At 39.6% G+C, this 15,160-nt stretch overlaps 1 pseudogene; it reads left to right on the top strand.

Moving 5' to 3' along the window:
* Positions 1-482: 482 nt before the first annotated feature.
* LOC134482006 (endogenous retrovirus group K member 19 Env polyprotein-like) lies at positions 483-4,824 on the top strand (annotated as a pseudogene).
* Positions 4,825-15,160: the final 10,336 nt, after the last annotated feature.

The following is a 15,160-nucleotide window of genomic DNA, read 5'->3' on the forward strand; positions in this document are numbered from 1 at the left end:
TTGGGTAATATTAATTGGATCAGACCCTATTTGAAAATAACTACCGGAGAGTTGAAACCATTATTTGAGATACTTAATGGAGATCCTAACCCCATATCTACCAGACAATTGACTATTGAGGCCTGTGAGGCATTAAACAAAGTAAATGAAAAATTGACTCTAACAAGGGTCCAACGCTTGGATCCTGCTGAAGAGTGGTCCTTGTGCATTCTAAAAACTAATTATACCCCCACAGCCTGCCTGTGGCAGAATGAGATATTAGAATGGATTCATTTACCTCATATTTCGCATAAAGTTTTGGTTTCTTATGATACCCTATGCACTCAATTGATTATCAAGGGAAGACACAGGTCTAAGGAATTATTTGGAAGAGATGTACATAATATTGTCATCCCATATAATAAAGCTCAACTGGAACAATTATTACAAGAAAATGATGAATGGATCATATCCTTAATTGGCTTTACAGGGAAAATATTTTTCCATTTACCTCAGGACCCAGTTTTAACTTTTGTATTAGAAAATGAGGTGATTTTCCCTAGAGGATATTCTAAAACTCCATTAGAAGATAGAATCAATATATTCACTGATGGGTCCTCAAATGGATGATCAGTGGTGTGTATACAAAATAGGGACCCCATTATTAAGAAGAATTCAGGGTATTCAGCTCAACAGGCTGAAATTGAAGCAGTCTTAATAGCTTTTACAGAAGTGAAACAGGCTTTCAACCTTTACACAGACTCCAAATATATATTTAACTTGTTTCCGGAAATAGAGACGACAGTCCTGTCGCCGAGAACCAAGATTTATCTCAAATTAAAACAGTTACAAGAATCTATTCAGCAGAGACAAAATAAATATTTTATAGGACATGTGAGGGGCCACTCGGGGCTTCCAGGTCCTATAGCCCAAGGAAATGCTTTAGCAGATTCACTAACAAAAATCATGCGGGCTGTAGAGACAGCTAAGAAGAGTCATGATCTACATCATCAGAATGCTGCTACACTTAGATATCATTTTCAAGTTACTCGTGAACAGGCACGAGAAATAATTAAATCTTGTCCTCATTGTCCAGATTGGGGGCATACATTAAAGATGGGAGTTAATCCACGAGGATTAAAACCTCGCATTTTATGACAAATGGATGTGACTCACATAACAGAGTTTGGAAAATTGAGTTATGTCCATGTCACAGTGGACACCTACTCACACATGGTGTTTGCCTCTGCCAGAACGGGAGAGGCAGTGAAAGATGTAATACAACACCTGGTGCAGAGTTTCTCTTACATGGGTATCCCGAAGAAAATAAAGACTGACAATGCACCTGCCTATGTGGCAAAAACCTTAGAGCATTTTTATCAACAGTGGAACATAGCCCATGTCACAGGAATTCCATACAACCCACAAGGGCAAGCCATTGTGGAACGTATGCATCAGAATATTAAAACACAGATTCAAAAGTTAAGGTCAACAGGTAAGTATTCAACTCCCCATCATTTGCTTAGCCATTCCCTATTCGTTTTGAATCATGTAAATACAGATAACCAGGGGCTTACAGCCGCCGAAAGACATTGGACAGAGAAGGAGAGTGCTCCTAAACCCCTGGTCAGATGGAAAGACCAATTAACTGGCCTATGGAAGGGGCCAGATGTGCTAATTGCCTCTGGACGAGGCTATGCTTGTGTTTTCCCACAGAATGCCGAATCACCAATTTGGGTCCCAGACAGACTCATCAGGCCAGCCAAAGGAAACGGACATCCGTCCCCCACGCCGAAAGAGGCCGAACCGCCCGATAATGCGGAACCTGGCCAAAAAGATCAAGGCGACTCGCCTAGAGCCAAAAATAAAACCACGCCAGACGCCGACGTGGACACAACTTAAAACCCTGACAGCTCAGGCAAAGAAAGTATTGAAGGCTGCACATGCCCCGGAAACGGCAACCTTGCTGTTTGTGGCTATGCTTGCAGTCATGAGTGCGCCCACCGCTTTAGGGGAAAGTTATTGGGCTTACTTACCAAAGCCACCCATATTACATCCTGTAGGGTGGGAGGTGTCGGATCACATCAAGGTTTTAACCAATCAAACATTAGTAATAGGGGGATCGCCTGACATTCACCTTCTAAAGAACAGCTCGGGTTATGTAGATTTTGAGGGAAAGTCCGATTCTCTGCCCATTTGCTTCTCTTTCTCCCCTTCAGTGCCAGTGGGCTGTTTTCAAGTGGGAAAAAGGGTGTTTAACACAGATACCCCCACCTTGGACAATACCAAACCAGATGGAAAGGGCAACGGGCGGCGTATGTGGGAATTGTGGATGACCAACGTGAGCGATAAAGAAGAAAAAAAGACAACATTATACCACAGCAAAGAATCTTCCGCCGCGCTACCCCCATTGCAGAGCAGCATTTAAAAAGGACGCCCTTTGGGAGGGAGATGAGAATGCTTTCCCGCGCTGGCTTCCATGTGCCTTCCCTGACAATGGGGTAAGATTCTCTCCCTTAGGCGCTGCTGGACTTCTCTGGGACTTCTCCATGTCCTCACCTGATAAAGATCAGAACAATTATCTCTCCACCAACTCAAAACTTTATGGGAACTACGTGCCTCCAGTTGGAAAACCGATCAAAAGATGGTATGATGCGGGGTGGGTAGAACCGACATGGTTCTGGGAGCCACTCCACACGGACCTCCCTGATAGACAGAACAAACCACTGATAGAACATCCAGAACTGTTCCGACTGGTTGCTTCTAGTGAGAAACTTTTGCTGAAGAAACCAGGAGCTGCTGATTATGATGCTGTTTCAGTTTCTGCTTGTGTTACCTATCCCTATGCAATATTAGTAGGATTGCCACAATTGATTAACATAGATAAGGTTGAATCTATTTTTAGTATTAAGTGTACATCATGCAAGCTGACTAATTGCATTGATTCCACTGTATCGGGATCTGTTATATTGATTGTCAGGAGACCTCCTTATGTTTTGTTACCAGTAGACTTGGAAGATGAGCCATGGTTTGATGATTCTGCCATCCAGACTATTAGGTATGCTACGGGTTTGATTAGGGCAAAAAAATTTGTAGCAGCTTTAATTCTAGGTATAACCGCTTTGATAGCTATTGTTACTTCTTTTGCTGTTTCTACTACTGCTTTGGTTAAGGAAATGCAGACTGCCACTTTTGTTAATGATCTCCATAAGAATGTTACCCTTACATTATCAGAACAGAAGATTATAGATTTGAAATTAGAAACTAGATTAAATGCCCTAGAAGAGGTAGTATTAGAATTAGGACGAGATGTTACAAACATTAAGACTAGGATGGCCACACGCTGTCACGCTAATTATGATTTTATTTGTGTGACTCCTTTACCTTATAATGCTACAGAAGAATGGGAAAGGACCAAAGCACATTTGCTAGGCATATGGGATGATGATAACATTTCTTATAATATTCAGGAATTGACGTCCTTAATCACAGAAATGAGTAAGCAACATGTAGATACAGTGGACCTCTCTGGATTGACAAGATCCTTTGCGGATGGAGTTAAATCATTAAATCCAATCGATTGGACACAATATTTTATTTTTATTAGAGTTGAGATTTTACTACTTGTTGTTGTACTAATGATCTTCCCAATTGTATTCTGATGCTTTACAGATTCCATTGCCCAGGTTCAAGCAGATCTCAATTTGGTGCTTTTAAAAAATAAAAAAGGAGGAACTGCCGCGCCTACAGCAGAAATAACCGAGCTCCGGGGCAGACATGACGCCTGAGTGGGAGCCGGTTCGAGGGTTCGCACCACACGTGGTTAAGCCCCCTGCTTACATGCGGCGGACTCCAAGAAGATGTACACCTGGACTTCCCCCTGCTGCAAACTTGGCTCTGGGCTGATGGGCATCTGGGTCATGGGAAAGATCGTTGTCAGCACTTATTTCTTTATTTTTTCTTTGTTTGATTCTGAATATGATCTTGGCAAGACAGAGACTTCCTTTAATAATAGGACAGAAGGTCGTGATCTATTTTTGATCACTAAGACCACAAGCTTTCCTGCTTCCTCTTTACAGCAGACAGAGCCTCTGATGACAGGGACTCCAAGGTTGCAGATTATGTCTTCTCTTATAGATAAGGAAATATAAGATTTAACAAAGAATTATACTTATAAGGATAGTGATGCTTCTTCTATTAGGGTGTTGGTAAAACTGTTGAGAAATGATTCCTTGAGCTTTGGGTCGGCTATGAATATTTTACAGAATATAGAAACAGGTGGTGACAACCAGGTACTTACAGGGGACCATATGTGCATCGACCAACGGATGCTCCATTACCATATACTGGAGAATATGATTTGAATTTTGATAGGTGGGTTACTAAGGATAGATATAGGGTCAGGTATTTGTCACTGCCTTGGTCAGAAAGATTGACAAGAGCCTGTCCTCCTTGGTGTGTGCTCTCAGAAGAAGAGAAATGGGAGGTAAGGTCACAGATCATCAGACATACAATATTATTGCCCCAAGCCTTGTATGTACATCTACAGGACTAACAAAGATGGGATCAAAGGGTTAACTAGAGCGATAGAACTAGGTGCACAGACCTGATGGCATAAGATATGCCAGACTTGCGGTCCCCTGAAACTTCCTCCTTGATGTGACAAACGGAAAACTAGACTAGGCTGGCTGACTGCGGCTCGTCTAAAAAAAAAAAAAAAAAAACAAGCTATACCTTTTTACAGAAAAATCAAATGTTCTTGGCCATGGTCCAAGATTGTTATACAATGAAAATTGTGTATAAATGTCTGATGCTCTCTCAGTAAAGTTACAACAGCTGACCACACTCTCTCTGTGTCTGTGTCTCTGTTCGCCATCCCGTCTCCGCTCCACGCGTGTCCTCAACAGGGGTCCCCCCGCGGATCCTTAGAACCTCCAAGATTGCCGACCTCGGCAGTCTTTGTCTCTGAGGTGTGTTTCCTGTAGGCAGCAGAATGCAGGGTCCTCGTTGCGTATCCAGTTTGTTAATCTATGTCTTTTTATTGGGGAGTTGAGGCCATTGATGTTGAGAGATATTAAGGAATAGTGATTATTGCTTCCTGTTATATTCATATTTGGATGTGAGGTTATGTTTGTGTGCTTTTCTTCTCTTTGTTTTGTTGCCAAGACGATTAGTTTCTTGCTTCTTCTAGGGTATAGCTTGCCTCCTTATGTTGGGCTTTACCCTTTATTATCCTTTGTAGTGCTGGATTTGTAGAAAGATATTGTGTAAATTTGGTTTTGTCATGGAATATCTTGGTTTCTCCATCTATGTCAATTGAGAGTTTTGCAGGATACAGTAACCTGGGCTGGCATTTGTTTTCTCTTAGGGTCTGTGTAACATCTGTCCAGGATCTTCTGGCCTTCATAGTTTCTGGCGAGAAGTCTGGGGTGATTCTGATAGGTCTGCCTTTATATGTTACTTGACCTTTTTCCCTTACTGCTTTTAATATTCTTTCTTTATTTTGTGCGTTTGGTGTTTTGACAATTATGTGACGGGAGGTGTTTCTTTTCTGGTCCAATCTATTTGGAGTTCTGTGGGCTTCTTATATGCTTATGGGTATCTCTTTTTTTTAGGTTAGGGAAGTTTTCTTCTATAATTTTGTTGAAAATATTTACTGGTCCTTTGAGCTGGGAGTCTTCACTCTCTTCTATACCTATTATCCTTAGGTTTGATCTTCTCATTGAGTCCTGGATTTCCTGTATGTTTTGGACCAGTAGCTTTTTCTGCTTTACATTATCTTTGACAATTGAGTCAATGATTTCTATGGAATCTTCTGCTCCTGAGATTCTCTCTTCCATCTCTTGTATTCTGTTGGTGAAGCTTGTATCTACAGCTCCTTGTCTCTTCTTTTGATTTTCTACATCCAGGGTTGCTTCCATGTGTTCTTTCTTGATTGCTTCTATTTCCATTTTTAATTCCTTCAACTGTTTGATTGTGTTTTCCTGGAATTCTTTCAGGTATTTTTGTGTCTCTTCTCTATGGGTTTCTACTTGTTTTTTTATGTTTTCCTGGAATTCTTTCAGGCATTTTTGCGATTCGTCTCTGTAGGCTTCTACTTGTTCTCTAAGGGAGTTCTTCACGTCTTTCTTGAAGTCCTCTAGCATCATGATCAAATATGATTTTGAAACTAGATCTTGCTTTTCTGGTGTGTTTGGATATTCCATGTTTATTTTGGTGGGAGAATTGGGCTCCGATGATGCCATGTAGTCTTGGTTTCTGTTGCTTGGGTTCCTGCATTTGCCTTTTGCCATCAGATTATCTCTAGTGTTACTTTGTTCTGCTATTTCTGACAGTGGCTAGACTGTCCTATAAGCCTGTGTGTCAGGAGTGCTGTAGACCTGTTTTCCTGTTTTCTTTCAGCCAGTTATGGGGACAGAGTGTTCTGCTTTCGGGCGTGTAGTTTTTCCTCTCTACAGGTCTTCAACTGTTCCTGTGGGCCTGTGTCTTGAGTTCACCAGGCAGGTCACTTGCAGCAGAAAAGATGGTCTTACCTGTGGTCCCGAGGCTCAAATTCGCTTGCGGGGTGCTGCCCACGAGCTCTCTGCGGCGGCAGCAACCAGGAAGATCTGTGCTGCCATTTCCGGGAGCTTCAGTGCACCAGGGTTCCAGATGGCATCTGGTGTTTTCCTCTGGCGTCCGAGATGTGTGTGCAGAGTGCAGTCTCTTCTGGTTTCCCAGGCGTGTCTGCCTCTCTGAGGGTTTAGCTCTCCCTCCCACGGGATTTGGGTGCAGAGAACTGTTTATCCAGTCTGTTTCCTTCAGGTTCTGGTGGTGTCTCAGGCGCAGGGGTCCTGCCGCTCCTGGGCCCTCCCCTACGGGAACCCAGAGGCCTTATACAGTTTCCTCTTGGGCCAGGGATGTGGGCAGGGGTGGGCAGTGTTGGTGGTCTCTTCTGCTCTGCAGCCTCGGGAGTGCCCACCTGACCAGGCGTTGAGGTCTCTCTCCCACGGGGTTTGGGAGCAGAGAGCTGCTATAACCAGTCATTTTGATCTAATATTTTCATTTTTACAGCTTTAGAATTTTATTTCTAATTTAATACTGAAATAGATTAAATGCTTATTCATGTATTATCTATAGAGGTCGTCAGTTTTGACAAAGGAATGAAATGCTATTCTGAATTGTACTGTTCATATTGTGGATAATGTTTCTACTGGAAATAAAAACCGTATTATAAACATTTAACACAAAGAAATAACTTGTACTAAATTAAATAATAATGTTTATCAATTAGTGTATAGGTATGGCATTGTGCAATTTATACACTTTAATTCCCCTCCTAATTTTCATAATACTCAAAAGGAATTCTTGGATGAAGAGTAATTTATTCTAAAAATATGTAAATCAGAAAAGTTCAAAATCACATCTGGAAAATCAGTCAACATTTTAATTATGATTTCTAAGGATTTCTTAGGAGATGTTTTATTAACCTGAAGTATGTACACAAGTTATAATGTTCTAAGGATGGAAAAATGTTTAACGTATCGATGAGAAATTTTTCATAAAATTGTGTTAAACCAAGATGTATCATAACAAAGAGTGTTGCCACTGTACTGTGATTAGAAGTGCACTAGGCATGAGACACCCCATACCATTCCCCATGCTACACCACCCTTACACTGATCTCCTCTAAGAAAATAATTGTATGTAATATTTTTCATGGCAATGTTGCTCAACTAAAATGAAAGTTAGCCTTTTTTAAAATCTGTCTTTCTTCCTACATAACAAACAATTGTTTAGTACAATCGCCTCATTTTTAAAATAACTGAGCAACGTTAGTAGCTTAAATACATACTTCCTACTTATCTACTCTAAAGAAGAAGAAAAAAGAAGTGACTAGTGTACATTCACCACAATTTATTTGTAGTTATTCAGGAATTATGTAACAAACTTATCTGGATATCTCTAAGGTTAGCAATTACAAACTGTAGTTTTGCTTTTACATTTATTTCCACTGGGACATTTTTGTTAAATATTTTCTGATATTTATACCCTCACTGATTCTTTTCTACTTTTAAATATCAATGACATACCTACAGTCACTAGGTTTTATTGTATCCACCATGGAGTATGTATACCACAATCTCTTTAATTCAATATTCGCTTGTGGTGTTCTAAAGCTTGCACTTTAAGGGGCATTATTTTGTCCTGAGTATTTGGCTAAAGCTGTGTTGGCTGTTTTCCAGCCTATCTCAGTTTAGAACCTCTGAAAACACAGTGTCCCTAAATGATTTTACATGCACAAAGGAGAAAGAGAACTTCATGGATAGTAGCAAAATAGCTGACACACAAATGCGGAGAAAGTGCTTGGGGAGCCAGCATGGTTTATCAAGTAGGAGTAGCAGCAAATATAGAAATGTAGTAGGAGGAAGACTCGGGACAGTTAAAGAAGTCAGTGAGAACTTTATAAAGCAGAGAATAACAGTTATCTGAGTTATTTATATGACCAAATAAGGGAAAGCACACCAGGTTTTTCCTTTTTTGAAAGATGACAACACTTTGCTAACATCTGTTCATATTTTGCTTACTGAGTCTGACAGTAATTTCTTATACTATTTTTTCCTCTGCATTTTGTTTCTATAATATCTGAAGAACTCTATTTTGTCTCATGAATCACTCAGAATAAAGAGAAATTCGGAATTGTCTGTTTCTTGGTTTCTCCCCTAACCACTCTCATTTATACACAGTATTCATGCACTGTCCTGCTATTCCATAGGAAAAATCCATTATAGCTAAGTACATTTCTGATATCTGCATATTGTTAAATGTTCCTAATGTTAGTCTTTCAGGTTATCCATAACTGTTGAGCTCCTTTAAGAATTATTAGGAGGACTCACTTAAGAGTGCTGTATTTTGATTCAACGAAAAATGACTCTAATGATATTATACTGCAAAGAAATTCAATGATTACCTATAACTTTCGTTTGTAGTATAGATATGAATGTTTTACTTAATTTTATTCAGATATTGAGCCAAATGATCTACAATCTATTAAGAGTTCAATAAACACCGTATACTAAATTATATTCCATTTTCAAAGTGTATTTTTCAAAGTGTATTTTTAATATTTTTTACTAAATTGGGAACCTCTCTTAAAAATACCAATATATATTTTCATATTCATGTTCATATACATATATTATTATACATATACATAATTATTAAAATATAAATCCACCATTTAAAATCAAAACTCCATGTCCAGATGTCAGTTAATACCTTTGTGTAATTAATGGATAAATTATATCAACTTTATAGTAAAAATGAACAACTTTGGTACTTTTAGGCCACATTACCTATTTAATAAAATGTGACAGATCATTAGACGAGATGAAAGTGACTCTGGTATTTTATGATGTATCATGCTAACAACTTATAAAATATATACACACCTATTAAAAGTATAAGTGCAAAAGGTGTTAGAGTGAATTTATATCAATATAAAGATTATAAATATGATATTCAAGTATTGAATATAGCCATTACCATGTTCATTAGACTGAAGAAAGAATAAGAATCTGGAATAAACTAGCAGAAAATCAGTAGTTTGCATGGTAAATGTGTTTTAAAATGACATATGACAGAAATTAGGTTGAAGAGTGAATTACTGAATGTCTAAGACTTAGGGGTATCAGGCCAACTTATAGTTTCAAAAAAAAATTCTAATTATTGTACCAAAGACTTAGGTCATTGCAAGATAGATTTTCCAGACGGCCACCCACAGAACTACTGAGTATTTGTCTAAAGGATTTTCAAGTTAGCTTATTCCACAAATATCAGAACGTCAATAGTTACTGTGGTACTATTTGCAGTATATTAGTTGTGGAATAGATCTAGCAAAAAGGTGAAATAATCAAATTTATTGAGATTCTGGGCATGGAAGCAAATAAGATATCTGTAGATTCTCATCCTCTCCCTCTGACCATCCAAGTCGAATCCCCCAGTCTCACACCTAGTTCTGAGGCAGAACACCAGCTGCAGGCTCATGCTCTTTCCCTCCTGCAGGCAACTCCAATTGTTCACAAGACTTCCCCTCCAAGGTCTCCTTGTTATTGGTTCACCCAGCCTCCAACGCCAACAGGCATTCCCTAGGAACCATAGTTCACTCTGGTAAAGGAAACAGGTATATCAATGGAAGATCTTAGATTCCCCTAGTTTCTTTCCCAACTCTGCGACCTCCCAAACCTCAACTTTCGCGGATTCCACAAATCTTCCCCCTCTTAATTGACTGCCCAAACTCTGCTTTAATTATCCTCACACTCCAGCAGATACTCCCTGGGAGCCAGGGTAGACTCTGCTGGCTAAGCAGGTAGGCTAACATCAGAATTTCAAATTCTCCCTCAGTTCCTCCAAATCCAATACTGCCCCCGCCCGTGCTCTCTTCCCTCAGCAGACCTCCAAGAGGCTTCCTTCTATCTCCTGCTTCCTTGACCAGGGTATCACACAGCTTTTATGTCACTTCTCAATCCTGGCAGGCACTCTCTGCAAACCCATAGGCAGTATGGACAGGGAAGCAGAACGAGTAACTGCAAACCTTCATCTCTCCTACTCTCCTCCAAATTAAATCACACAGCGTCATCCATAGCTCTGTCACAGAAAACCCCTGATATACCTCCCTCCCCCATCACCAGAAGATCTAACAGATCTTTCCTGCCTCCTTACCTTCTTCCCCCTACTCCTTCCTTTTTTTCCAGTTCACTACTCTAAAATGCACTTCCTGGGAAGCTACAGGCTACCCCATCCTGGGAGACAGGCTGACTACCTGCCTATTTTCAACTCTCCCTCTTCCTCTAATATCAATCCCTTAGTCCCACTCCTATCACTGTAACAGAATCTATGAGATGGCACTCTTGCAATCTCATCTGTAGTAGATCTCACAGACCTACCTCTCCTAAACGTTCTACCACAACTCTTTGCTTTACCCCAGCTCAGAAGTACTGGATGCACTCCCTGGGAACCCGCAGGTCATTCTAATCAGGGAAACAAGTCTGCTAATTGCAGATCTTTACCTTTTTCTTCATTCCTCCATGTCTAATCCACAAATTCACCTCTAGCTCTATAAACAACCTTCTCCTATGGCCTCTCTTCACTATTTGCCCCATTCCTAGTGGCTAAGCATACCCTGGTGGGATACCCTGCTTCCACCATCCATGACTCCTGGCTCATCCTGATTCATAAGTAACCCTTCTGTAAACAAATGGCAAAAGATATGAGAAAGAAATCAGAGGACAACATCTTTCATAGTAGCCTCAAATGCCATACAGTAACTTTGGGTATCTCTGCCAGTCGAGTAAAAGATTTATATGTGGTTCTATGTGTTAATCTGTTCTAATCTTCCAGTGGTGGTGCGAGTTCCTCCCTACCTGCCCCAGTGTTCTGAATTCCCAAAAGGAAAGACATTAATCCTAGCTATTTCTATTTGAATAATATTGAAAAAATGATTATAATTAAATCACAATCTAATATAACCATGAATTTACTATCTGGTCCTTAACTTGAGTTACTTAATTATTCCATCAAGTTCATAAGAGCAGCTATAGAAGAACTGGATCTAAGCCTAATATTTTTAAGAGTTGCATAGGCAAATGCCTATCTAAGGGTAATGATATTAATTTCAGATTTTATATCAATATAAAAGATTTTTATCAACAAAAACCTTAAATCTGTATCAATATATGAATTCCATGCCAATGTAAAGAAATTATAACTTCAATTTTGTATCAATTATAAAGATTTCTATCAATGTAAGTTTATGGCTTTATAATCCTTTGTTTAAGAATAAACTTAATATCCTATTTCTATTTGTGTATTTCTCCTAGCCAATGGTTGGGCAGAGATAGGTGGAACTTTAGGAATGATGGACAATTTGGGAACACAAGTAACATAATACAGTCATTAAACACTTACATGTAAAAATGTAAATTCTTTGGAGAAAGAATTTGAAGAAGATAAAAGAAGGTGTAAGTATCTTACACATTCATAAATTTATAAAATAAATATAGAAAAATATGGTCATCTTACGAAAAGCAATTCATAGGTTAAGTGCAAAACCACCCAAAAATTTAAGCACAAATCTTCACAGATATTTAATGAACAATTATCAGCTTACATAAACACACACACACACACACACACACACACACAAACGCACAGGATACCTAAAACTTATTATTTTATTATTATTCTAAATAATAAAAGAAGCATTGGAGGTATCATCATCCCTAATTAAGAGCTATACTACAAAGATACAGTCATAAACACACTATGGTATTGGCAGAAAAAATGATCCATAGATTAATGAATTGAACTGAAAACTCATACATCTATGGATATTTGACTTTTTATATAGAGATGCAAAAAATACTTACTAGAAAATGACAACATTTACAACAAATAATTCTGATCAAATTAGATAACTACATATAGAAGAATCTGAAAAGATCTACACTTTTCCCCCCTGTTCAAAAGCTACTCCAAATGGATCAAATACCACAGCATAAGACAAGACAAACACAACTTGATAGAAGAGAAGGGAAGAAATATCCTTGAACTCATTGGCAGAAAAGAAGACTTTCTGAGCAGAAAACAATAGTCACTAAGATAAACAATAAATGGGACCTCGTTCAACTGAGATGTTTCTGCAGTGCAAAGGACAACTTACTTGGAAAAAAACAGAATACTACAATATGGGAAATACTCTGACATATCCTTTACAGGATTAATATGTGAAATATGTGAAGAAATCAAGATATTAAATAATAAGAAATCAAATACCACACTTCAAAATTGGATAAACATCTTTATCCATCAGGGTAACGCAAGTCAAACTACATTGAGATTTCACTTTAAACCTGACAGAATGGCTTACAGCTACAAAATAAGTGACAGTACATGGTGTCAGGTATTGGAGTAAGAGTAACATTCATCATTGTCCATGGCTGTTCCTAAGGAAGATATAAATTGATGTATTTCAAGGTCCAGCTACAACAATCAAGAGCCTATACACAAAGAGTGTTTCATCCTACCTCAGAGACATTGTTCAAACATGTTCACAGCTATTCCATTAATCATAATGAGAAAAAGAAAACAATCTAGATGTCTCCAACAAAAGAATAAAGAAAATGAGGTACATTTATACAACATATTATTGCTCACCAGCTAAGAAAGAGAGAGGGGGGGAGAAACTCTATGAAATGTACAGGCTTATTGATGGAACTAGAAAAAAAATCATCCTGAGTGAAGTATCATAGATTAAGAAAGAAACACGCAGTGGCTATTCCTGGTTGTCAACCTGACTATATCTGCAATGCATCATTGGAAGGCTCACCTGTGATCCTGGTCTTGAGGCTGGGAGATATGTTTCTGACCTGGATCTTGACATGGAGATCATGAGGCACAGTGGCCATGAATCCCAGGAAAGGATATCTCTGAGTTCAAGATCATCTGGGACAAAGCAAGTCCCAGACTCAGGCATTGTGGTTCACACCTTTAAACTGGTCATCACCTTCTGCTGGAGACCTACATAAGGACATTGGAAGAAAGAAGATGCATTCTTCTTTGCCTGCTTGCCTTATGGGACTGAGCAACCTCTAGATTCTTGGACTTCCATTTATAGCTGCTGCTGATCATTGTTGGGGAGTTGGACTACAGACTATAAGTCATCAATAAATGTCCTTACTATATAGAAACTATGCATAAGTTCTGTGATTCTAGAGAACCATGACTAATACAAAACCTACCGCATTTATTTTCTTATGTGTGGATATTAGCTCTTACATCAATGATAAGTTAAAATCCATACAAAACACAGGTACTAGAAGAAACAGATCTCCTTATGGAAAGGTAATATATTAAATATTAATGGAAGACAAGGAGTTTGAATGCAATAATTATGTAGAAAAAATGGAGAAGTTATGTTGAAAGAAATAAGGAAATCAGTCTGGCAGTTCCTTATTAGAAATAGTTCTACATGAGGACCAAGCTATACTGCTCCTGAGCATATACCCAAAAGATGCTCCAAAATATAACAAGAATACATGTGCCAATGTTCACGGAAGCCTTATTTATAAAAGCCGGATGCTGGAAATACTCTAAATGTCCCTCAACAGAGAAATGGATACAGAAATTTTGGTACATTTACACTATGGAGTACTACTCAGCTATTAAAAACAATGACTTCATGAAATTCTTAGGCAAATGGGTAGAACTTGAAAAAAGTCATCCTCAGGGTGATAACCCAGTCACAAAAGAAGGCATGGTATGTACTCGCTGATAAGTGGATATTAGCCAAAAAGAGACTCAGAATACCCAAAACTCACAGACCAAATGTAACCCAAGAAGAAAAAAGATCACAAGAAAGTGTGGATGCTATAGCTCTCCTCAGAAGGGGGAAAATGAACTCTCGAAATTAGAGGGAGAAAGGGATCTGGGAAGGAGAAAGAGGAGGGAGGGAAATGGGGGTAGAGCAGTTCAGATATGGGAGGAGATGGGGGAGAAGTACAGAGGCTCAGGAATTTTAAAGTAGGTGTGTAGTAGTGGGGAAGGGGAACTTGTTAACAACCATGAAGTCCCAGATGCCAAGGACTCAAGTGGTTCCCAAGACCCAACAGGGAAATACCAACAGGAGGGAGATAGAACCTGTAGAAAACATATCTGGGGCGCATATCTTCCTGGTTGCTGCCACTGCAGAGAGCCCGTGGGCAGCACCCCACGAGCAAACTTGAGCCTTGGGACCACAGGTAAGACCAACTTTTCTGCTGCAAGAAAGCTGCCTGGTGAGCTCAGGACACACGGAGGCAGAATTCCTCTAGGACCGGGAACGTCCTGTGTTTACCGGAAGTCCCAAACCCGCGGATCCTGGCCTGCAGCAGCTTTCTGCTCCCAGACCCCATGACAGAGAGACCCAACCGCCTGGTCAGGTGGGCACTCCTGAGGCTGCAGAGCGGAAGAGACCACCAACACTGCCCACCCCTGCCCACATCCCTGGCCCAAGAGGAAACTGTATAAGGCCTCTGGGCTCCGTGTGGGAGGGCCCAGGAGCAGCAGGACCCCTGCCTGAGACACCGCTGGAACCTGAAGGAAACAGACTGGATAAACAGTTCTCTGGACCCAAATCCCGTGGGAGGGAGAGCTAAACCTTCAG

The sequence above is a fragment of the Rattus norvegicus genome, chromosome 15 (assembly GCF_036323735.1).
Source record: "Rattus norvegicus strain BN/NHsdMcwi chromosome 15, GRCr8, whole genome shotgun sequence".
NCBI classification, from domain to species: domain Eukaryota; kingdom Metazoa; phylum Chordata; class Mammalia; order Rodentia; family Muridae; genus Rattus; species Rattus norvegicus.